Source organism: Pimephales promelas, chromosome 24 (genome assembly GCF_988280905.1).
Source record: "Pimephales promelas chromosome 24, fPimPro1.hap1.1, whole genome shotgun sequence".
Classification (NCBI taxonomy): domain Eukaryota; kingdom Metazoa; phylum Chordata; class Actinopteri; order Cypriniformes; family Leuciscidae; genus Pimephales; species Pimephales promelas.
In genome coordinates this window covers 22189875-22211248 of record NC_142792.1, presented here as the reverse complement: position 1 = coordinate 22211248, position 21374 = coordinate 22189875, and the positions used below count along the sequence as shown (strand labels likewise).

Sequence of the window (21374 nt, the reverse complement as noted above, 5' to 3'; positions counted from 1 at the left end):
TCTTGGAAATTTCTTGGAATTGAAGGTCATGGGTTTTGGGGGCATGTGGTGCAGTGTCATGGCCTAAGATTCAAGGAATGCCATGCAAAACATTGCTTTAGCATTGACAAGACTTGTCATTGGAACGATATAATTACATTAGCCTTAAAAAAAACATACTGCAACAACACTGACGCATATTACATAAATATGAGAGTAATACTATTACTTCATTTGTTCAACATTACTCCCACAAGAACACTTGATTTCTATGACATTGCATATGAAGGACTGGAAAAACGCACAAAAGGAATGATACAGAAAGCAGCTCTTTCATTTACATGCTCCCATGTATCAAAAACCACCAGCCTGCCCCGTGTGAGGCTCGAACTCACGACCTTCAGATTATGAGACTGACGCGCTGCCTAACTGCGCCAACGAGGCATGTGCTATGCCTCGGGTGAGCGGAGAACCACTAGCTTCCAGATCATCTGCCATTCGGTGCAGCTCCAAAAGTACTGCTCACCCTTTGCCCTCACGTCAGGATGGCCGAGCGGTCTAAGGCGCTGCGTTCAGGTCGCAGTCTCCCCTGGAGTCGTGGGTTCGAATCCCACTTCTGACAAACCTAAGCTTTGGCTGCAGGCTCAAGCTAGAGTTTTGAACCCTCTGGCAAGTTCACCCCGAAGTGCATTAATGTTGACAAAGCACTGCATTTCAGTTCATGCTTGAGTTAACCAAACAATGCAGTTGCACTGACCTGCATAATATGGACTTTAAAGTAACACTTTTGGTGCAATGTATGGGATTCGGTGGCGTTTTCGTGCAGTTTTCTTGGAATTTCAAGTCAAGACATTTCACGAAATTGGACATGTTTATAGAATGGGATCCAACAGAACTTCGAGGAATGCCACGTTCTGATGTTTACCGGAAGAAGAACTTGTTTATGAAAGGCTATTCATGTCTTTTTTTTCTTTTTTTCTTTTCTTTTTAGGGGCAGTATGCAATGTGATTCTGGGAGTCTAACTGGGATGTGGTGGACTGAAGTTTTGGGGATGCAGTAGAACTTCATGGCAAGGATTCTTGGAAATTTCTTGCAATTGAAGGTCATGGGTTTTGGGGGCATGTGGTGGAGTGTCATGGCCTAAGATTCAAGGAATGCCATGCAAAACATTGCTTTAGCATTGACAAGATTTGTCATTGGAATGATAGAATTACATTAGCCTTAAAAAAACATACTGCAACAACACTGACGCATATTACATAAATATGAGAGTAATACTATTGCTGCATTTGTTCAACATTACTCCCACAAGAACACTTGATTTCTATGACATTGCATATGAAGGACTGGAAAAACGCACAAAAGGAATGATACAGAAAGCAGCTCTTTCATTTACATGCTCCCATGTATCAAAAAGCACCAGCCTGCCCCGTGTGAGGCTCGAACTCACGACCTTCAGATTATGAGACTGACGCGCTGCCTAACTGCGCCAACGAGGCATGTGCTATGGCTCGGGTGAGCGGAGAACCACTAGCTGCCAGATCATCTGCCATTCGGTGCAGCTCCAAAAGTACTGCTCACCCTTTGCCCTCACTTCAGGATGGCCGAGCGGTCTAAGGTGCTGCGTTCAGGTCGCAGTCTCCCCTGGAGGCGTGGGTTCGAATCCCACTTCTGACAAACCTAACCTTTGGCTGCGGGCTCAAGCTAGAGTCTTGAACCCTCTGGCAAGTTCACCCCGAAGTGCATTAATGTTGACAAAGCACTGCATTTCAGTTCATGCTAGAGTTAACCAAACAATGCAGTTGCACTGACCTGCATAATATGGACTTTAAAGTAACACTTTTGGTGCAATGTATGGGATTCGGTGGCGTTTTCGTGCAGTTTTCTTGGAATTTCAAGTCAAGACATTTCACGAAATTGGACATGTTTATAGAATGGGATCCAACAGAACTTCGAGGAATGCCACGTTCTGATGTTTACCGGAAGAAGAACTTGTTCATGAAAGGCTATTCATGTCTTTTTTTCTTTTCTTTTTAGGGGGAGTATGCAATGTGATTTTGGGAGTCTAACTGGGATGTAGTGGACTGAAGTTTTGGGGATGCAGTAGAACTTCATGGCAAGGATTCTTGGAAATTTCTTGGAATTGAAGGTCATGGGTTTTGGGGGCATGTGGTGCAGTGTCATGGCCTAAGATTCAAGGAATGCCATGCAAAACATTGCTTTAGCATTGACAAGACTTGTCATTGGAACGATATAATTACATTAGCCTTAAAAAAAACATACTGCAACAACACTGACGCATATTACATAAATATGAGAGTAATACTATTGCTTCATTTGTTCAACATTACTCCCACAAGAACACTTGATTTCTATGACATTGCATATGAAGGACTGGAAAAACGCACAAAAGGAATGATACAGAAAGCAGCTCTTTCATTTACATGCTCCCATGTATCAAAAACCACCAGCCTGCCCCGTGTGAGGCTCGAACTCACGACCTTCAGATTATGAGACTGACGCGCTGCCTAACTGCGCCAACGAGGCATGTGCTATGCCTCGGGTGAGCGGAGAACCACTAGCTTCCAGATCATCTGCCATTCGGTGCAGCTCCAAAAGTACTGCTCACCCTTTGCCCTCACGTCAGGATGGCCGAGCGGTCTAAGGCGCTGCGTTCAGGTCGCAGTCTCCCCTGGAGTCGTGGGTTCGAATCCCACTTCTGACAAACCTAAGCTTTGGCTGCGGGCTCAAGCTAGAGTTTTGAACCCTCTGGCAAGTTCACCCCGAAGTGCATTAATGTTGACAAAGCACTGCATTTCAGTTCATGCTTGAGTTAACCAAACAATGCAGTTGCACTGACTTGCATAATATGGACTTTAAAGTAACACTTTTGGTGCAATGTATGGGATTCGGTGGCGTTTTCGTGCAGTTTTCTTGGAATTTCAAGTCAAGACATTTCACGAAATTGGACATGTTTATAGAATGGGATCCAACAGAACTTCGAGGAATGCCACGTTCTGATGTTTACCGGAAGAAGAACTTGTTTATGAAAGGCTATTCATGTCTTTTTTTTCTTTTTTTCTTTTCTTTTTAGGGGGAGTATGCAATGTGATTCTGGGAGTCTAACTGGGATGTGGTGGACTGAAGTTTTGGGGATGCAGTAGAACTTCATGGCAAGGATTCTTGGAAATTTCTTGCAATTGAAGGTCATGGGTTTTGGGGGCATGTGGTGGAGTGTCATGGCCTAAGATTCAAGGAATGCCATGCAAAACATTGCTTTAGCATTGACAAGATTTGTCATTGGAATGATAGAATTACATTAGCCTTAAAAAAAACATACTGCAACAACACTGACGCATATTACATAAATATGAGAGTAATACTATTGCTGCATTTGTTCAACATTAGTCCCACAAAAACACTTGATTTCAATGACATTGCATATGAAGGACTGGACAAACGCACAAAAGGAATGATACAGAAAGCAGCTCTTTCATTTACATGCTCCCGTGTATCAAAAAGCACCAGCCTGCCCCGTGTGAGGCTCGAACTCACGACCTTCAGATTATGAGACTGACGCGCTGCCTAACTGCGCCAACGAGGCATGTGCTATGGCTCGGGTGAGCGGAGAACCACTAGCTTCCAGATCATCTGCCATTCGGTGCAGCTCCAAAAGTACTGCTCACCCTTTGCCCTCACGTCAGGATGGCCGAGCGGTCTAAGGCGCTGCGTTCAGGTCGCAGTCTCCCCTGGAGGCGTGGGTTCGAATCCCACTTCTGACAAACCTAACCTTTGGCTGCGGGCTCAAGCTAGAGTCTTGAACCCTCTGGCAAGTTCACCCCGAAGTGCATTAATGTTGACAAAGCACTGCATTTCAGTTCATGCTAGAGTTAACCAAACAATGCAGTTGCACTGACCTGCATAATATGGACTTTAAAGTAACACTTTTGGTGCAATGTATGGGATTCGGTGGCGTTTTCGTGCAGTTTTCTTGGAATTTCAAGTCAAGACATTTCACGAAATTGGACATGTTTATAGAATGGGATCCAACAGAACTTCGAGGAATGCCACGTTCTGATGTTTACCGGAAGAAGAACTTGTTTATGAAAGGCTATTCATGTCTTTTTTTCTTTTCTTTTTAGGGGGAGTATGCAATGTGATTTTGGGAGTCTAACTGGGATGTAGTGGACTGAAGTTTTGGGGATGCAGTAGAACTTCATGGCAAGGATTCTTGGAAATTTCTTGGAATTGAAGGTCATGGGTTTTGGGGGCATGTGGTGCAGTGTCATGGCCTAAGATTCAAGGAATGCCATGCAAAACATTGCTTTAGCATTGACAAGACTTGTCATTGGAACGATATAATTACATTAGCCTTAAAAAAAACATACTGCAACAACACTGACGCATATTACATAAATATGAGAGTAATACTATTACTTCATTTGTTCAACATTACTCCCACAAGAACACTTGATTTCTATGACATTGCATATGAAGGACTGGAAAAACGCACAAAAGGAATGATACAGAAAGCAGCTCTTTCATTTACATGCTCCCATGTATCAAAAACCACCAGCCTGCCCCGTGTGAGGCTCGAACTCACGACCTTCAGATTATGAGACTGACGCGCTGCCTAACTGCGCCAACGAGGCATGTGCTATGCCTCGGGTGAGCGGAGAACCACTAGCTTCCAGATCATCTGCCATTCGGTGCAGCTCCAAAAGTACTGCTCACCCTTTGCCCTCACGTCAGGATGGCCGAGCGGTCTAAGGCGCTGCGTTCAGATCGCAGTCTCCCCTGGAGTCGTGGGTTCGAATCCCACTTCTGACAAACCTAAGCTTTGGCTGCGGGCTCAAGCTAGAGTTTTGAACCCTCTGGCAAGTTCACCCCGAAGTGCATTAATGTTGACAAAGCACTGCATTTCAGTTCATGCTTGAGTTAACCAAACAATGCAGTTGCACTGACCTGCATAATATGGACTTTAAAGTAACACTTTTGGTGCAATGTATGGGATTCGGTGGCGTTTTCGTGCAGTTTTCTTGGAATTTCAAGTCAAGACATTTCACGAAATTGGACATGTTTATAGAATGGGATCCAACAGAACTTCGAGGAATGCCACGTTCTGATGTTTACCGGAAGAAGAACTTGTTTATGAAAGGCTATTCATGTCTTTTTTTTCTTTTTTTCTTTTCTTTTTAGGGGGAGTATGCAATGTGATTCTGGGAGTCTAACTGGGATGTGGTGGACTGAAGTTTTGGGGATGCAGTAGAACTTCATGGCAAGGATTCTTGGAAATTTCTTGCAATTGAAGGTCATGGGTTTTGGGGGCATGTGGTGGAGTGTCATGGCCTAAGATTCAAGGAATGCCATGCAAAACATTGCTTTAGCATTGACAAGATTTGTCATTGGAATGATAGAATTACATTAGCCTTAAAAAAACATACTGCAACAACACTGACGCATATTACATAAATATGAGAGTAATACTATTGCTGCATTTGTTCAACATTACTCCCACAAGAACACTTGATTTCTATGACATTGCATATGAAGGACTGGAAAAACGCACAAAAGGAATGATACAGAAAGCAGCTCTTTCATTTACATGCTCCCATGTATCAAAAAGCACCAGCCTGCCCCGTGTGAGGCTCGAACTCACGACCTTCAGATTATGAGACTGATGCGCTGCCTAACTGCGCCAACGAGGCATGTACTATGGCTCGGGTGAGCGGAGAACCACTAGCTTCCAGATCATCTGCCATTCGGTGCAGCTCCAAAAGTACTGCTCACCCTTTGCCCTCACGTCAGGATGGCCGAGCGGTCTAAGGCGCTACGTTCAGGTCGCAGTCTCCCCTGGAGGCGTGGGTTCGAATCCCACTTCTGACAAACCTAACCTTTGGCTGCGGGCTCAAGCTAGAGTCTTGAACCCTCTGGCAAGTTCACCCCGAAGTGCATTAATGTTGACAAAGCACTGCATTTCAGTTCATGCTAGAGTTAACCAAACAATGCAGTTGCACTGACCTGCATAATATGGACTTTAAAGTAACACTTTTGGTGCAATGTATGGGATTCGGTGGCGTTTTCGTGCAGTTTTCTTGGAATTTCAAGTCAAGACATTTCACGAAATTGGACATGTTTATAGAACGGGATCCAACAGAACTTCGAGGAATGCCACGTTCTGATGTTTACCGGAAGAAGAACTTGTTTATGAAAAGCTATTCATGTCTTTTTTTCTTTTTTTCTTTTCTTTTTAGGGGGAGTATGCAATGTGATTTTGGGAGTCTAACTGGGATGTAGTGGACTGAAGTTTTGGGGATGCAGTAGAACTTCATGGCAAGGATTCTTGGAAATTTCTTGGAATTGAAGGTCATGGGTTTTGGGGGCATGTGGTGCAGTGTCATGGCCTAAGATTCAAGGAATGCCATGCAAAACATTGCTTTAGCATTGACAAGACTTGTCATTGGAACGATATAATTACATTAGCCTTAAAAAAAACATACTGCAACAACACTGACGCATATTACATAAATATGAGAGTAATACTATTACTTCATTTGTTCAACATTACTCCCACAAGAACACTTGATTTCTATGACATTGCATATGAAGGACTGGAAAAACGCACAAAAGGAATGATACAGAAAGCAGCTCTTTCATTTACATGCTCCCATGTATCAAAAACCACCAGCCTGCCCCGTGTGAGGCTCGAACTCACGACCTTCAGATTATGAGACTGACGCGCTGCCTAACTGCGCCAACGAGGCATGTGCTATGCCTCGGGTGAGCGGAGAACCACTAGCTTCCAGATCATCTGCCATTCGGTGCAGCTCCAAAAGTACTGCTCACCCTTTGCCCTCACGTCAGGATGGCCGAGCGGTCTAAGGCGCTGCGTTCAGGTCGCAGTCTCCCCTGGAGTCGTGGGTTCGAATCCCACTTCTGACAAACCTAAGCTTTGGCTGCGGGCTCAAGCTAGAGTTTTGAACCCTCTGGCAAGTTCACCCCGAAGTGCATTAATGTTGACAAAGCACTGCATTTCAGTTCATGCTTGAGTTAACCAAACAATGCAGTTGCACTGACCTGCATAATATGGACTTTAAAGTAACACTTTTGGTGCAATGTATGGGATTCGGTGGCGTTTTCGTGCAGTTTTCTTGGAATTTCAAGTCAAGACATTTCACGAAATTGGACATGTTTATAGAATGGGATCCAACAGAACTTCGAGGAATGCCACGTTCTGATGTTTACCGGAAGAAGAACTTGTTTATGAAAGGCTATTCATGTCTTTTTTTTCTTTTTTTCTTTTCTTTTTAGGGGGAGTATGCAATGTGATTCTGGGAGTCTAACTGGGATGTGGTGGACTGAAGTTTTGGGGATGCAGTAGAACTTCATGGCAAGGATTCTTGGAAATTTCTTGCAATTGAAGGTCATGGGTTTTGGGGGCATGTGGTGGAGTGTCATGGCCTAAGATTCAAGGAATGCCATGCAAAACATTGCTTTAGCATTGACAAGATTTGTCATTGGAATGATAGAATTACATTAGCCTTGAAAAAACATACTGCAACAACACTGACGCATATTACATAAATATGAGAGTAATACTATTGCTGCATTTGTTCAACATTAGTCCCACAAGAACACTTGATTTCTATGACATTGCATATGAAGGACTGGAAAAACGCACAAAAGGAATGATACAGAAAGCAGCTCTTTCATTTACATGCTCCCATGTATCAAAAAGCACCAGCCTGCCCCGTGTGAGGCTCGAACTCACGACCTTCAGATTATGAGACTGACGCGCTGCCTAACTGCGCCAACGAGGCATGTACTATGGCTCGGGTGAGCGGAGAACCACTAGCTTCCAGATCATCTGCCATTCGGTGCAGCTCCAAAAGTACTGCTCACCCTTTGCCCTCACGTCAGGATGGCCGAGCGGTCTAAGGCGCTGCGTTCAGGTCGCAGTCTCCCCTGGAGGCGTGGGTTCGAATCCCACTTCTGACAAACCTAACCTTTGGCTGCGGGCTCAAGCTAGAGTCTTGAACCCTCTGGCAAGTTCACCCCGAAGTGCATTAATGTTGACAAAGCACTGCATTTCAGTTCATGCTAGAGTTAACCAAACAATGCAGTTGCACTGACCTGCATAATATGGACTTTAAAGTAACACTTTTGGTGCAATGTATGGGATTCGGTGGCGTTTTCGTGCAGTTTTCTTGGAATTTCAAGTCAAGACATTTCACGAAATTGGACATGTTTATAGAATGGGATCCAACAGAACTTCGAGGAATGCCACGTTCTGATGTTTTCCGGAAGAAGAACTTGTTTATGAAAGGCTATTCATGTCTTTTTTTCTTTTTTTCTTTTCTTTTTAGGGGGAGTATGCAATGTGATTTTGGGAGTCTAACTGGGATGTGGTGGACTGAAGTTTTGGGGATGCAGTAGAACTTCATGGCAAGGATTCTTGGAAATTTCTTGGAATTGAAGGTCATGGGTTTTGGGGGCATGTGGTGCAGAGTCATGGCCTAAGATTCAAGGAATACCATGCAAAACATTGCTTTAGCATTGACAAGACTTGTCATTGGAATGATAGAATTACATTAGCCTTAAAAAAACATACTGCAACAACACTGACGCATATTACATAAATATGAGAGTAATACTATTGCTGCATTTGTTCGACATTAGTCCCACGAGAACACTTGATTTCTATGACATTGCATATGAAGGACTGGAAAAACGCACAAAAGGAATGATACAGAAAGCAGCTCTTTCATTTACATGCTCCCATGTATCAAAAAGCACCAGCCTGCCCCGTGTGAGGCTCGAACTCACGACCTTCAGATTATGAGACTGACGCGCTGCCTAACTGCGCCAACGAGGCATGTGCTATGGCTCGGGTGAGCGGAGAACCACTAGCTTCCAGATCATCTGCCATTCGGTGCAGCTCCAAAAGTACTGCTCACCCTTTGCCCTCACGTCAGGATGGCCAAGCGGTCTAAGGCGCTGCGTTCAGGTCGCAGTCTCCCCTGGAGGCGGGGTTCGAATCCCACTTCTGACAAACCTAACCTTTGGCTGCGGGCTCAAGCTAGAGTCTTGAACCCTCTGGCAAGTTCACCCCGAAGTGCATTAATGTTGACAAAGCACTGCATTTCAGTTCATGCTAGAGTTAACCAAACAATGCAGTTGCACTGACCTGCATAATATGGACTTTAAAGTAACACTTTTGGTGCAATGTATGGGATTCGGTGGCGTTTTCGTGCAGTTTTCTTGGAATTTCAAGTCAAGACATTTCATGAAATTGGACATGTTTATAGAATGGGATCCAACAGAACTTCGAGGAATGCCACGTTCTGATGTTTACCGGAAGAAGAACTTGTTTATGAAAGGCTATTCATGTCTTTTTTTCTTTTTTTCTTTTCTTTTTAGGGGGAGTATGCAATGTGATTTTGGGAGTCTAACTGGGATGTGGTGGACTGAAGTTTTGGGGATGCAGTAGAACTTCATGGCAAGGATTCTTGGAAATTTCTTGCAATTGAAGGTCATGGGTTTTGGGGGCATGTGGTGGAGTGTCATGGCCTAAGATTCAAGGAATGCCATGCAAAACATTGCTTTAGCATTGACAAGACTTGTCATTGGAATGATAGAATTACATTAGCCTTAAAAAAAACATACTGCAACAACACTGACGCATATTACATAAATATGAGAGTAATACTATTGCTGCATTTGTTCAACATTAGTCCCACAAAAACACTTGATTTCAATGACATTGCATATGAAGGACTGGACAAACGCACAAAAGGAATGATACAGAAAGCAGCTCTTTCATTTACATGCTCCCGTGTATCAAAAAGCACCAGCCTGCCCCGTGTGAGGCTCGAACTCACGACCTTCAGATTATGAGACTGACGCGCTGCCTAACTGCGCCAACGAGGCATGTGCTATGGCTCGGGTGAGCGGAGAACCACTAGCTTCCAGATCATCTGCCATTCGGTGCAGCTCCAAAAGTACTGCTCACCCTTTGCCCTCACGTCAGGATGGCCGAGCGGTCTAAGGCGCTGCGTTCAGGTCGCAGTCTCCCCTGGAGGCGTGGGTTCGAATCCCACTTCTGACAAACCTAACCTTTGGCTGCGGGCTCAAGCTAGAGTCTTGAACCCTCTGGCAAGTTCACCCCGAAGTGCATTAATGTTGACAAAGCACTGCATTTCAGTTCATGCTAGAGTTAACCAAACAATGCAGTTGCACTGACCTGCATAATATGGACTTTAAAGTAACACTTTTGGTGCAATGTATGGGATTCGGTGGCGTTTTCGTGCAGTTTTCTTGGAATTTCAAGTCAAGACATTTCACGAAATTGGACATGTTTATAGAATGGGATCCAACAGAACTTCGAGGAATGCCACGTTCTGATGTTAACCGGAAGAAGAACTTGTTTATGAAAGGCTATTCATGTCTTTTTTTCTTTTTTTCTTTTCTTTTTAGGGGGAGTATGCAATGTGATTTTGGGAGTCTAACTGGGATGTGGTGGACTGAAGTTTTGGGGATGCAGTAGAACTTCATGGCAAGGATTCTTGGAAATTTCTTGGAATTGAAGGTCATGGGTTTTGGGGGCATGTGGTGCAGAGTCATGGCCTAAGATTCAAGGAATACCATGCAAAACATTGCTTTAGCATTGACAAGACTTGTCATTGGAATGATAGAATTACATTAGCCTTAAAAAACATACTGCAACAACACTGACGCATATTACATAAATATGAGAGTAATACTATTGCTGCATTTGTTCGACATTAGTCCCACGAGAACACTTGATTTCTATGACATTGCATATGAAGGACTGGAAAAACGCACAAAAGGAATGATACAGAAAGCAGCTCTTTCATTTACATGCTCCCATGTATCAAAAAGCACCAGCCTGCCCCGTGTGAGGCTCGAACTCACGACCTTCAGATTATGAGACTGACGCGCTGCCTAACTGCGCCAACGAGGCATGTGCTATGGCTCGGGTGAGCGGAGAACCACTAGCTTCCAGATCATCTGCCATTCGGTGCAGCTCCAAAAGTACTGCTCACCCTTTGCCCTCACGTCAGGATGGCCAAGCGGTCTAAGGCGCTGCGTTCAGGTCGCAGTCTCCCCTGGAGGCGGGGTTCGAATCCCACTTCTGACAAACCTAACCTTTGGCTGCGGGCTCAAGCTAGAGTCTTGAACCCTCTGGCAAGTTCACCCCGAAGTGCATTAATGTTGACAAAGCACTGCATTTCAGTTCATGCTAGAGTTAACCAAACAATGCAGTTGCACTGACCTGCATAATATGGACTTTAAAGTAACACTTTTGGTGCAATGTATGGGATTCGGTGGCGTTTTCGTGCAGTTTTCTTGGAATTTCAAGTCAAGACATTTCACGAAATTGGACATGTTTATAGAACGGGATCCAACAGAAGTTCGAGGAATGCCACGTTCTGATGTTTACCGGAAGAAGAACTTGTTTATGAAAGGCTATTCATGTCTTTTTTTCTTTTTTTCTTTTCTTTTTAGGGGGAGTATGCAATGTGATTTTGGGAGTCTAACTGGGATGTGGTGGACTGAAGTTTTGGGGATGCAGTAGAACTTCATGGCAAGGATTCTTGGAAATTTCTTGCAATTGAAGGTCATGGGTTTTGGGGGCATGTGGTGGAGTGTCATGGCCTAAGATTCAAGGAATGCCATGCAAAACATTGCTTTAGCATTGACAAGACTTGTCATTGGAATGATAGAATTACATTAGCCTTAAAAAAAACATACTGCAACAACACTGACGCATATTACATAAATATGAGAGTAATACTATTGCTGCATTTGTTCAACATTAGTCCCACAAAAACACTTGATTTCAATGACATTGCATATGAAGGACTGGACAAACGCACAAAAGGAATGATACAGAAAGCAGCTCTTTCATTTACATGCTCCCGTGTATCAAAAAGCACCAGCCTGCCCCGTGTGAGGCTCGAACTCACGACCTTCAGATTATGAGACTGACGCGCTGCCTAACTGCGCCAACGAGGCATGTGCTATGGCTCGGGTGAGCGGAGAACCACTAGCTTCCAGATCATCTGCCATTCGGTGCAGCTCCAAAAGTACTGCTCACCCTTTGCCCTCACGTCAGGATGGCCGAGCGGTCTAAGGCGCTGCGTTCAGGTCGCAGTCTCCCCTGGAGGCGTGGGTTCGAATCCCACTTCTGACAAACCTAACCTTTGGCTGCGGGCTCAAGCTAGAGTCTTGAACCCTCTGGCAAGTTCACCCCGAAGTGCATTAATGTTGACAAAGCACTGCATTTCAGTTCATGCTAGAGTTAACCAAACAATGCAGTTGCACTGACCTGCATAATATGGACTTTAAAGTAACACTTTTGGTGCAATGTATGGGATTCGGTGGCGTTTTCGTGCAGTTTTCTTGGAATTTCAAGTCAAGACATTTCACGAAATTGGACATGTTTATAGAATGGGATCCAACAGAACTTCGAGGAATGCCACGTTCTGATGTTAACCGGAAGAAGAACTTGTTTATGAAAGGCTATTCATGTCTTTTTTTCTTTTCTTTTTAGGGGGAGTATGCAATGTGATTTTGGGAGTCTAACTGGGATGTGGTGGACTGAAGTTTTGGGGATGCAGTAGAACTTCATGGCAAGGATTCTTGGAAATTTCTTGGAATTGAAGGTCATGGGTTTTGGGGGCATGTGGTGCAGTGTCATGGCCTAAGATTCAAGGAATGCCATGCAAAACATTGCTTTAGCATTGACAAGACTTGTCATTGGAACGATATAATTACATTAGCCTTAAAAAAAACATACTGCAACAACACTGACGCATATTACATAAATATGAGAGTAATACTATTGCTTCATTTGTTCAACATTACTCCCACAAGAACACTTGATTTCTATGACATTGCATATGAAGGACTGGAAAAACGCACAAAAGGAATGATACAGAAAGCAGCTCTTTCATTTACATGCTCCCATGTATCAAAAACCACCAGCCTGCCCCGTGTGAGGCTCGAACTCACGACCTTCAGATTATGAGACTGACGCGCTGCCTAACTGCGCCAACGAGGCATGTGCTATTCCTCGGGTGAGCGGAGAACCACTAGCTTCCAGATCATCTGCCATTCGGTGCAGCTCCAAAAGTACTGCTCACCCTTTGCCCTCACGTCAGGATGGCCGAGCGGTCTAAGGCGCTGCGTTCAGGTCGCAGTCTCCCCTGGAGGCGTGGGTTCGAATCCCACTTCTGACAAACCTAAGCTTTGGCTGCGGGCTCAAGCTAGAGTTTTGAACCCTCTGGCAAGTTCACCCCGAAGTGCATTAATGTTGACAAAGCACTGCATTTCAGTTCATGCTTGAGTTAACCAAACAATGCAGTTGCACTGACCTGCATAATATGGACTTTAAAGTAACACTTTTGGTGCAATGTATGGGATTCGGTGGCGTTTTCGTGCAGTTTTCTTGGAATTTCAAGTCAAGACATTTCACGAAATTGGACATGTTTATAGAATGGGATCCAACAGAACTTCGAGGAATGCCACGTTCTGATGTTTACCGGAAGAAGAACTTGTTTATGAAAGGCTATTCATGTCTTTTTTTTCTTTTTTTCTTTTCTTTTTAGGGGGAGTATGCAATGTGATTCTGGGAGTCTAACTGGGATGTGGTGGACTGAAGTTTTGGGGATGCAGTAGAACTTCATGGCAAGGATTCTTGGAAATTTCTTGCAATTGAAGGTCATGGGTTTTGGGGGCATGTGGTGGAGTGTCATGGCCTAAGATTCAAGGAATGCCATGCAAAACATTGCTTTAGCATTGACAAGATTTGTCATTGGAATGATAGAATTACATTAGCCTTAAAAAAACATACTGCAACAACACTGACGCATATTACATAAATATGAGAGTAATACTATTGCTGCATTTGTTCAACATTACTCCCACAAGAACACTTGATTTCTATGACATTGCATATGAAGGACTGGAAAAACGCACAAAAGGAATGATACAGAAAGCAGCTCTTTCATTTACATGCTCCCATGTATCAAAAAGCACCAGCCTGCCCCGTGTGAGGCTCGAACTCACGACCTTCAGATTATGAGACTGATGCGCTGCCTAACTGCGCCAACGAGGCATGTACTATGGCTCGGGTGAGCGGAGAACCACTAGCTTCCAGATCATCTGCCATTCGGTGCAGCTCCAAAAGTACTGCTCACCCTTTGCCCTCACGTCAGGATGGCCGAGCGGTCTAAGGCGCTGCGTTCAGGTCGCAGTCTCCCCTGGAGGCGTGGGTTCGAATCCCACTTCTGACAAACCTAACCTTTGGCTGCGGGCTCAAGCTAGAGTCTTGAACCCTCTGGCAAGTTCACCCCGAAGTGCATTAATGTTGACAAAGCACTGCATTTCAGTTCATGCTAGAGTTAACCAAACAATGCAGTTGCACTGACCTGCATAATATGGACTTTAAAGTAACACTTTTGGTGCAATGTATGGGATTCGGTGGCGTTTTCGTGCAGTTTTCTTGGAATTTCAAGTCAAGACATTTCACGAAATTGGACATGTTTATAGAACGGGATCCAACAGAACTTCGAGGAATGCCACGTTCTGATGTTTACCGGAAGAAGAACTTGTTTATGAAAAGCTATTCATGTCTTTTTTTCTTTTTTTCTTTTCTTTTTAGGGGGAGTATGCAATGTGATTTTGGGAGTCTAAAGGCCAATTTATACTTCTGCGTAGGGTGCGCGCAGTAGGTACGGCGTAGCATACGCACAGACGCGTCCCATTGCGCGTACCCTTCGCCGTCGCCTGACGCGCACCTCCTCAAAAATGTAACTACACGTCGCGACGACGCGGACCGCAAGATCGGTGATTGGTCGGCTTGGTAGCATCGCATTTCCTCCTACGCATTTCCGCACGTACCTTCTCACGCATTTCCATCACTGTCTATGATTTCCACACGTACCATCTCCTCCAACGTCTTCTCTCATTTCTGCCTTTCAGTTTTAGTAATTTCACTAAAGTGAACTGTTTTTCCACCTCAATAAGCTCCAACTCCAACATGATCCACTCTCTTTCAATCGCTATTGCTTGTAGTAACCTAGCCGCGAGGAATCTAAACACAGTGGAACATTAAAACTCTCCGCCGCCAACTAGCGTTTCGGAGCAGTACTGCAGAGCAACCAAGACCTGAACGCAGAAGTATAAATGCTCATAACGGCGTCGCCTACGTGCGTAGCCAACGCCGCACATTACGGCGTACCCTCGACGCAGAAGTATAAATTGGCCTTAACTGGGATGTGGTGGACTGAAGTTTTGGGGATGCAGTAGAACTTCATGGCAAGGATTCTTGGAAATTTCTTGGAATTGAAGGTCATGGGTTTTGGGGGCATGTGGTGCAGAGTCATGGCCTAAGATTCAAGGAATGCCATGCAAAACATTGCTTTAGCATTGACAAGACTTGTCATTGGAATGATAGAATTACATTAGCCTTAAAAAAACATACTGCAACAACACTGACGCATATTACATAAATATGAGAGTAATACTATTGCTGCATTTGTTCAACATTAGTCCCACAAGAACACTTGATTTCTATGACATTGCATATGAAGGACTGGAAAAATGCACAAAAGGAATGATACAGAAAGCAGCTCTTTCATTTACATGCTCCCATGTATCAAAAAGCACCAGCCTGACCCGTGTGAGGCTCGAACTCACGACCTTCAGATTATGAGACTGACGCGCTGCCTAACTGCGCCAACGAGGCATGTGCTATGGCTCGGGTGAGCGGAGAACCACTAGCTTCCAGATCATCTGCCATTCGGTGCAGCTCCAAAAGTACTGCTCACCCTTTGCCCTCACGTCAGGATGGCCGAGCGGTCTAAGGCGCTGCGTTCAGGTCGCAGTCTCCCCTGGAGGCGTGGGTTCGAATCCCACTTCTGACAAACCTAACCTTTGGCTGCGGGCTCAAGCTAGAGTCTTGAACCCTCTGGCAAGTTCACCCCGAAGTGCATTAATGTTGACAAAGCACTGCATTTCAGTTCATGCTAGAGTTAACCAAACAATGCAGTTGCACTGACCTGCATAATATGGACTTTAAAGTAACACTTTTGGTGCAATGTATGGGATTCGGTGGCGTTTTCGTGCAGTTTTCTTGGAATTTCAAGTCAAGACATTTCACGAAATTGGACATGTTTATAGAATGGGATCCAACAGAACTTCGAGGAATGCCACGTTCTGATGTTTACCGGAAGAAGAACTTGTTTATGAAAGGCTATTCATGTCTTTTTTTCTTTTCTTTTTAGGGGGAGTATGCAATGTGATTTTGGGAGTCTAACTGGGATGTAGTGGACTGAAGTTTTGGGGATGCAGTAGAACTTCATGGCAAGGATTCTTGGAAATTTCTTGGAATTGAAGGTCATGGGTTTTGGGGGCATGTGGTGCAGTGTCATGGCCTAAGATTCAAGGAATGCCATGCAAAACATTGCTTTAGCATTGACAAGACTTGTCATTGGAACGATATAATTACATTAGCCTTAAAAAAAACATACTGCAACAACACTGACGCATATTACATAAATATGAGAGTAATACTATTGCTTCATTTGTTCAACATTACTCCCACAAGAACACTTGATTTCTATGACATTGCATATGAAGGACTGGAAAAACGCACAAAAGGAATGATACAGAAAGCAGCTCTTTCATTTACATGCTCCCATGTATCAAAAACCACCAGCCTGCCCCGTGTGAGGCTCGAACTCACGACCTTCAGATTATGAGACTGACGCGCTGCCTAACTGCGCCAACGAGGCATGTGCTATGCCTCGGGTGAGCGGAGAACCACTAGCTTCCAGATCATCTGCCATTCGGTGCAGCTCCAAAAGTACTGCTCACCCTTTGCCCTCACGTCAGGATGGCTGAGCGGTCTAAGGCGCTGCGTTCAGGTCGCAGTCTCCCCTGGAGTCGTGGGTTCGAATCCCACTTCTGACAAACCTAAGCTTTGGCTGCGGGCTCAAGCTAGAGTTTTGAACCCTCTGGCAAGTTCACCCCGAAGTGCATTAATGTTGACAAAGCACTGCATTTCAGTTCATGCTTGAGTTAACCAAACAATGCAGTTGCACTGACTTGCATAATATGGACTTTAAAGTAACACTTTTGGTGCAATGTATGGGATTCGGTGGCGTTTTCGTGCAGTTTTCTTGGAATTTCAAGTCAAGACATTTCACGAAATTGGACATGTTTATAGAATGGGATCCAACAGAACTTCGAGGAATGCCACGTTCTGATGTTTACCGGAAGAAGAACTTGTTTATGAAAGGCTATTCATGTCTTTTTTTTCTTTTTTTCTTTTCTTTTTAGGGGGAGTATGCAATGTGATTCTGGGAGTCTAACTGGGATGTGGTGGACTGAAGTTTTGGGGATGCAGTAGAACTTCATGGCAAGGATTCTTGGAAATTTCTTGCAATTGAAGGTCATGGGTTTTGGGGGCATGTGGTGGAGTGTCATGACCTAAGATTCAAGGAATGCCATGCAAAACATTGCTTTAGCATTGACAAGATTTGTCATTGGAATGATAGAATTACATTAGCCTTAAAAAAACATACTGCAACAACACTGACGCATATTACATAAATATGAGAGTAATACTATTGCTGCATTTGTTCAACATTACTCCCACAAGAACACTTGATTTCTATGACATTGCATATGAAGGACTGGAAAAACGCACAAAAGGAATGATACAGAAAGCAGCTCTTTCATTTACATGCTCCCATGTATCAAAAAGCACCAGCCTGCCCCGTGTGAGGCTCGAACTCACGACCTTCAGATTATGAGACTGATGCGCTGCCTAACTGCGCCAACGAGGCATGTACTATGGCTCGGGTGAGCGGAGAACCACTAGCTTCCAGATCATCTGCCATTCGGTGCAGCTCCAAAAGTACTGCTCACCCTTTGCCCTCACGTCAGGATGGCCGAGCGGTCTAAGGCGCTGCGTTCAGGTCGCAGTCTCCCCTGGAGGCGTGGGTTCGAATCCCACTTCTGACAAACCTAACCTTTGGCTGCGGGCTCAAGCTAGAGTCTTGAACCCTCTGGCAAGTTCACCCCGAAGTGCATTAATGTTGACAAAGCACTGCATTTCAGTTCATGCTAGAGTTAACCAAACAATGCAGTTGCACTGACCTGCATAATATGGACTTTAAAGTAACACTTTTGGTGCAATGTATGGGATTCGGTGGCGTTTTCGTGCAGTTTTCTTGGAATTTCAAGTCAAGACATTTCACGAAATTGGACATGTTTATAGAACGGGATCCAACAGAACTTCGAGGAATGCCACGTTCTGATGTTTACCGGAAGAAGAACTTGTTTATGAAAAGCTATTCATGTCTTTTTTTCTTTTCTTTTTAGGGGGAGTATGCAATGTGATTTTGGGAGTCTAACTGGGATGTGGTGGACTGAAGTTTTGGGGATGCAGTAGAACTTCATGGCAAGGATTCTTGGAAATTTCTTGGAATTGAAGGTCATGGGTTTTGGGGGCATGTGGTGCAGAGTCATGGCCTAAGATTCAAGGAATGCCATGCAAAACATTGCTTTAGCATTGACAAGACTTGTCATTAGAATGATAGAATTACATTAGCCTTAAAAAACATACTGCAACAACACTGACGCATATTACATAAATATGAGAGTAATACTATTGCTGCATTTGTTCAACATTAGTCCCACAAGAACACTTGATTTCTATGACATTGCATATGAAGGACTGGAAAAACGCACAAAAGGAATGATACAGAAAGCAGCTCTTTCATTTACATGCTCCCATGTATCAAAAAGCACCAGCCTGCCCCGTGTGAGGCTCGAACTCACGACCTTCAGATTATGAGACTGACGCGCTGCCTAACTGCGCCAACGAGGCATGTACTATGGCTCGGGTGAGCGGAGAACCACTAGCTTCCAGATCATCTGCCATTCGGTGCAGCTCCAAAAGTACTGCTCACCCTTTGCCCTCACGTCAGGATGGCCGAGCGGTCTAAGGCGCTACGTTCAGGTCGCAGTCTCCCCTGGAGGCGTGGGTTCGAATCCCACTTCTGACAAACCTAACCTTTGGCTGCGGGCTCAAGCTAGAGTCTTGAACCCTCTGGCAAGTTCACCCCGAAGTGCATTAATGTTGACAAAGCACTGCATTTCAGTTCATGCTAGAGTTAACCAAACAATGCAGTTGCACTGACCTGCATAATATGGACTTTAAAGTAACACTTTTGGTGCAATGTATGGGATTCGGTGGCGTTTTCGTGCAGTTTTCTTGGAATTTCAAGTCAAGACATTTCACGAAATTGGACATGTTTATAGAATGGGATCCAACAGAACTTCGAGGAATGCCACGTTCTGATGTTTTCCGGAAGAAGAACTTGTTTATGAAAGGCTATTCATGTCTTTTTTTCTTTTCTTTTTAGGGGGAGTATGCAATGTGATTTTGGGAGTCTAACTGGGATGTAGTGGACTGAAGTTTTGGGGATGCAGTAGAACTTCATGGCAAGGATTCTTGGAAATTTCTTGGAATTGAAGGTCATGGGTTTTGGGGGCATGTGGTGCAGTGTCATGGCCTAAGATTCAAGGAATGCCATGCAAAACATTGCTTTAGCATTGACAAGACTTGTCATTGGAACGATATAATTACATTAGCCTTAAAAAAAACATACTGCAACAACACTGACGCATATTACATAAATATGAGAGTAATACTATTACTTCATTTGTTCAACATTACTCCCACAAGAACACTTGATTTCTATGACATTGCATATGAAGGACTGGAAAAACGCACAAAAGGAATGATACAGAAAGCAGCTCTTTCATTTACATGCTCCCATGTATCAAAAACCACCAGCCTGCCCCGTGTGAGGCTCGAACTCACGACCTTCAGATTATGAGACTGACGCGCTGCCTAACTGCGCCAACGAGGCATGTGCTATGCCTCGGGTGAGCGGAGAACCACTAGCTTCCAGATCATCTGCCATTCGGTGCAGCTCCAAAAGTACTGCTCACCCTTTGCCCTCACGTCAGGATGGCCGAGCGGTCTAAGGCGCTGCATTCAGGTCGCAGTCTCCCCTGGAGTCGTGGGTTCGAATCCCACTTCTGACAAACCTAAGCTTTGGCTGCGGGCTCAAGCTAGAGTTTTGAACCCTCTGGCAAGTTCACCCCGAAGTGCATTAATGTTGACAAAGCACTGCATTTCAGTTCATGCTTGAGTTAACCAAACAATGCAGTTGCACTGACCTGCATAATATGGACTTTAAAGTAACACTTTTGGTGCAATGTATGGGATTCGGTGGCGTTTTCGTGCAGTTTTCTTGGAATTTCAAGTCAAGACATTTCACGAAATTGGACATGTTTATAGAATGGGATCCAACAGAACTTCGAGGAATGCCACGTTCTGATGTTTACCGGAAGAAGAACTTGTTTATGAAAGGCTATTCATGTCTTTTTTTTCTTTTTTTCTTTTCTTTTTAGGGGGAGTATGCAATGTGATTCTGGGAGTCTAACTGGGATGTGGTGGACTGAAGTTTTGGGGATGCAGTAGAACTTCATGGCAAGGATTCTTGGAAATTTCTTGCAATTGAAGGTCATGGGTTTTGGGGGCATGTGGTGGAGTGTCATGGCCTAAGATTCAAGGAATGCCATGCAAAACATTGCTTTAGCATTGACAAGATTTGTCATTGGAATGATAGAATTACATTAGCCTTGAAAAAACATACTGCAACAACACTGACGCATATTACATAAATATGAGAGTAATACTATTGCTGCATTTGTTCAACATTACTCCCACAAGAACACTTGATTTCTATGACATTGCATATGAAGGACTGGAAAAACGCACAAAAGGAATGATACAGAAAGCAGCTCTTTCATTTACATGCTCCCATGTATCAAAAAGCACCAGCCTGCCCCGTGTGAGGCTCGAACTCACGACCTTCAGATTATGAGACTGATGCGCTGCCTAACTGCGCCAATGAGGCATGTACTATGGCTCGGGTGAGCGGAGAACCACTAGCTTCCAGATCATCTGCCATTCGGTGCAGCTCCAAAAGTACTGCTCACCCTTTGCCCTCACGTCAGGATGGCCGAGCGGTCTAAGGCGCTGCGTTCAGGTCGCAGTCTCCCCTGGAGGCGTGGGTTCGAATCCCACTTCTGACAAACCTAATCTTTGGCTGCGGGCTCAAGCTAGAGTCTTGAACCCTCTGGCAAGTTCACCCCGAAGTGCATTAATGTTGACAAAGCACTGCATTTCAGTTCATGCTAGAGTTAACCAAACAATGCAGTTGCACTGACCTGCATAATATGGACTTTAAAGTAACACTTTTGGTGCAATGTATGGGATTCG

The 21374-nt window shown here is 44.4% G+C and overlaps 36 non-coding genes across 36 annotated transcripts; 18 read left to right on the top strand and 18 right to left on the bottom strand.

Moving 5' to 3' along the window:
• Positions 1-349: 349 nt before the first annotated feature.
• On the bottom strand, positions 350-423 carry trnam-cau (transfer RNA methionine (anticodon CAU)). Its single transcript has one exon. It is a non-coding gene; the product is annotated as a tRNA-Met (tRNA).
• Positions 424-518: 95 nt separating this feature from the next.
• Positions 519-601, top strand: trnal-cag (transfer RNA leucine (anticodon CAG)). Its single transcript has one exon. It is a non-coding gene; the product is annotated as a tRNA-Leu (tRNA).
• Positions 602-1405: 804 nt separating this feature from the next.
• trnam-cau (transfer RNA methionine (anticodon CAU)) lies at positions 1406-1479 on the bottom strand. The gene has a single exon. It is a non-coding gene; the product is annotated as a tRNA-Met (tRNA).
• A 95-nt stretch (positions 1480-1574) lies between these two features.
• Positions 1575-1657, top strand: trnal-cag (transfer RNA leucine (anticodon CAG)). The gene has a single exon. It is a non-coding gene; the product is annotated as a tRNA-Leu (tRNA).
• A 796-nt stretch (positions 1658-2453) lies between these two features.
• trnam-cau (transfer RNA methionine (anticodon CAU)) lies at positions 2454-2527 on the bottom strand. Its single transcript has one exon. It is a non-coding gene; the product is annotated as a tRNA-Met (tRNA).
• Positions 2528-2622: 95 nt separating this feature from the next.
• Positions 2623-2705, top strand: trnal-cag (transfer RNA leucine (anticodon CAG)). Its single transcript has one exon. It is a non-coding gene; the product is annotated as a tRNA-Leu (tRNA).
• An 805-nt stretch (positions 2706-3510) lies between these two features.
• On the bottom strand, positions 3511-3584 carry trnam-cau (transfer RNA methionine (anticodon CAU)). Its single transcript has one exon. It is a non-coding gene; the product is annotated as a tRNA-Met (tRNA).
• Positions 3585-3679: 95 nt separating this feature from the next.
• Positions 3680-3762, top strand: trnal-cag (transfer RNA leucine (anticodon CAG)). The gene has a single exon. It is a non-coding gene; the product is annotated as a tRNA-Leu (tRNA).
• A 796-nt stretch (positions 3763-4558) lies between these two features.
• On the bottom strand, positions 4559-4632 carry trnam-cau (transfer RNA methionine (anticodon CAU)). The gene has a single exon. It is a non-coding gene; the product is annotated as a tRNA-Met (tRNA).
• A 95-nt stretch (positions 4633-4727) lies between these two features.
• trnal-cag (transfer RNA leucine (anticodon CAG)) lies at positions 4728-4810 on the top strand. The gene has a single exon. It is a non-coding gene; the product is annotated as a tRNA-Leu (tRNA).
• An 804-nt stretch (positions 4811-5614) lies between these two features.
• trnam-cau (transfer RNA methionine (anticodon CAU)) lies at positions 5615-5688 on the bottom strand. Its single transcript has one exon. It is a non-coding gene; the product is annotated as a tRNA-Met (tRNA).
• A 95-nt stretch (positions 5689-5783) lies between these two features.
• Positions 5784-5866, top strand: trnal-cag (transfer RNA leucine (anticodon CAG)). Its single transcript has one exon. It is a non-coding gene; the product is annotated as a tRNA-Leu (tRNA).
• An 804-nt stretch (positions 5867-6670) lies between these two features.
• trnam-cau (transfer RNA methionine (anticodon CAU)) lies at positions 6671-6744 on the bottom strand. The gene has a single exon. It is a non-coding gene; the product is annotated as a tRNA-Met (tRNA).
• A 95-nt stretch (positions 6745-6839) lies between these two features.
• Positions 6840-6922, top strand: trnal-cag (transfer RNA leucine (anticodon CAG)). Its single transcript has one exon. It is a non-coding gene; the product is annotated as a tRNA-Leu (tRNA).
• Positions 6923-7726: 804 nt separating this feature from the next.
• On the bottom strand, positions 7727-7800 carry trnam-cau (transfer RNA methionine (anticodon CAU)). The gene has a single exon. It is a non-coding gene; the product is annotated as a tRNA-Met (tRNA).
• Positions 7801-7895: 95 nt separating this feature from the next.
• trnal-cag (transfer RNA leucine (anticodon CAG)) lies at positions 7896-7978 on the top strand. Its single transcript has one exon. It is a non-coding gene; the product is annotated as a tRNA-Leu (tRNA).
• An 803-nt stretch (positions 7979-8781) lies between these two features.
• On the bottom strand, positions 8782-8855 carry trnam-cau (transfer RNA methionine (anticodon CAU)). Its single transcript has one exon. It is a non-coding gene; the product is annotated as a tRNA-Met (tRNA).
• A 981-nt stretch (positions 8856-9836) lies between these two features.
• Positions 9837-9910, bottom strand: trnam-cau (transfer RNA methionine (anticodon CAU)). Its single transcript has one exon. It is a non-coding gene; the product is annotated as a tRNA-Met (tRNA).
• A 95-nt stretch (positions 9911-10005) lies between these two features.
• trnal-cag (transfer RNA leucine (anticodon CAG)) lies at positions 10006-10088 on the top strand. The gene has a single exon. It is a non-coding gene; the product is annotated as a tRNA-Leu (tRNA).
• Positions 10089-10890: 802 nt separating this feature from the next.
• On the bottom strand, positions 10891-10964 carry trnam-cau (transfer RNA methionine (anticodon CAU)). Its single transcript has one exon. It is a non-coding gene; the product is annotated as a tRNA-Met (tRNA).
• A 981-nt stretch (positions 10965-11945) lies between these two features.
• Positions 11946-12019, bottom strand: trnam-cau (transfer RNA methionine (anticodon CAU)). Its single transcript has one exon. It is a non-coding gene; the product is annotated as a tRNA-Met (tRNA).
• Positions 12020-12114: 95 nt separating this feature from the next.
• On the top strand, positions 12115-12197 carry trnal-cag (transfer RNA leucine (anticodon CAG)). The gene has a single exon. It is a non-coding gene; the product is annotated as a tRNA-Leu (tRNA).
• Positions 12198-12993: 796 nt separating this feature from the next.
• Positions 12994-13067, bottom strand: trnam-cau (transfer RNA methionine (anticodon CAU)). The gene has a single exon. It is a non-coding gene; the product is annotated as a tRNA-Met (tRNA).
• Positions 13068-13162: 95 nt separating this feature from the next.
• On the top strand, positions 13163-13245 carry trnal-cag (transfer RNA leucine (anticodon CAG)). The gene has a single exon. It is a non-coding gene; the product is annotated as a tRNA-Leu (tRNA).
• An 804-nt stretch (positions 13246-14049) lies between these two features.
• Positions 14050-14123, bottom strand: trnam-cau (transfer RNA methionine (anticodon CAU)). The gene has a single exon. It is a non-coding gene; the product is annotated as a tRNA-Met (tRNA).
• Positions 14124-14218: 95 nt separating this feature from the next.
• trnal-cag (transfer RNA leucine (anticodon CAG)) lies at positions 14219-14301 on the top strand. The gene has a single exon. It is a non-coding gene; the product is annotated as a tRNA-Leu (tRNA).
• A 1549-nt stretch (positions 14302-15850) lies between these two features.
• Positions 15851-15933, top strand: trnal-cag (transfer RNA leucine (anticodon CAG)). Its single transcript has one exon. It is a non-coding gene; the product is annotated as a tRNA-Leu (tRNA).
• A 796-nt stretch (positions 15934-16729) lies between these two features.
• Positions 16730-16803, bottom strand: trnam-cau (transfer RNA methionine (anticodon CAU)). Its single transcript has one exon. It is a non-coding gene; the product is annotated as a tRNA-Met (tRNA).
• A 95-nt stretch (positions 16804-16898) lies between these two features.
• Positions 16899-16981, top strand: trnal-cag (transfer RNA leucine (anticodon CAG)). Its single transcript has one exon. It is a non-coding gene; the product is annotated as a tRNA-Leu (tRNA).
• Positions 16982-17785: 804 nt separating this feature from the next.
• trnam-cau (transfer RNA methionine (anticodon CAU)) lies at positions 17786-17859 on the bottom strand. Its single transcript has one exon. It is a non-coding gene; the product is annotated as a tRNA-Met (tRNA).
• A 95-nt stretch (positions 17860-17954) lies between these two features.
• Positions 17955-18037, top strand: trnal-cag (transfer RNA leucine (anticodon CAG)). The gene has a single exon. It is a non-coding gene; the product is annotated as a tRNA-Leu (tRNA).
• Positions 18038-18831: 794 nt separating this feature from the next.
• trnam-cau (transfer RNA methionine (anticodon CAU)) lies at positions 18832-18905 on the bottom strand. Its single transcript has one exon. It is a non-coding gene; the product is annotated as a tRNA-Met (tRNA).
• Positions 18906-19000: 95 nt separating this feature from the next.
• trnal-cag (transfer RNA leucine (anticodon CAG)) lies at positions 19001-19083 on the top strand. The gene has a single exon. It is a non-coding gene; the product is annotated as a tRNA-Leu (tRNA).
• Positions 19084-19879: 796 nt separating this feature from the next.
• Positions 19880-19953, bottom strand: trnam-cau (transfer RNA methionine (anticodon CAU)). Its single transcript has one exon. It is a non-coding gene; the product is annotated as a tRNA-Met (tRNA).
• Positions 19954-20048: 95 nt separating this feature from the next.
• Positions 20049-20131, top strand: trnal-cag (transfer RNA leucine (anticodon CAG)). Its single transcript has one exon. It is a non-coding gene; the product is annotated as a tRNA-Leu (tRNA).
• A 973-nt stretch (positions 20132-21104) lies between these two features.
• trnal-cag (transfer RNA leucine (anticodon CAG)) lies at positions 21105-21187 on the top strand. The gene has a single exon. It is a non-coding gene; the product is annotated as a tRNA-Leu (tRNA).
• The last annotated feature ends 187 nt before the right edge of the window (positions 21188-21374 follow it).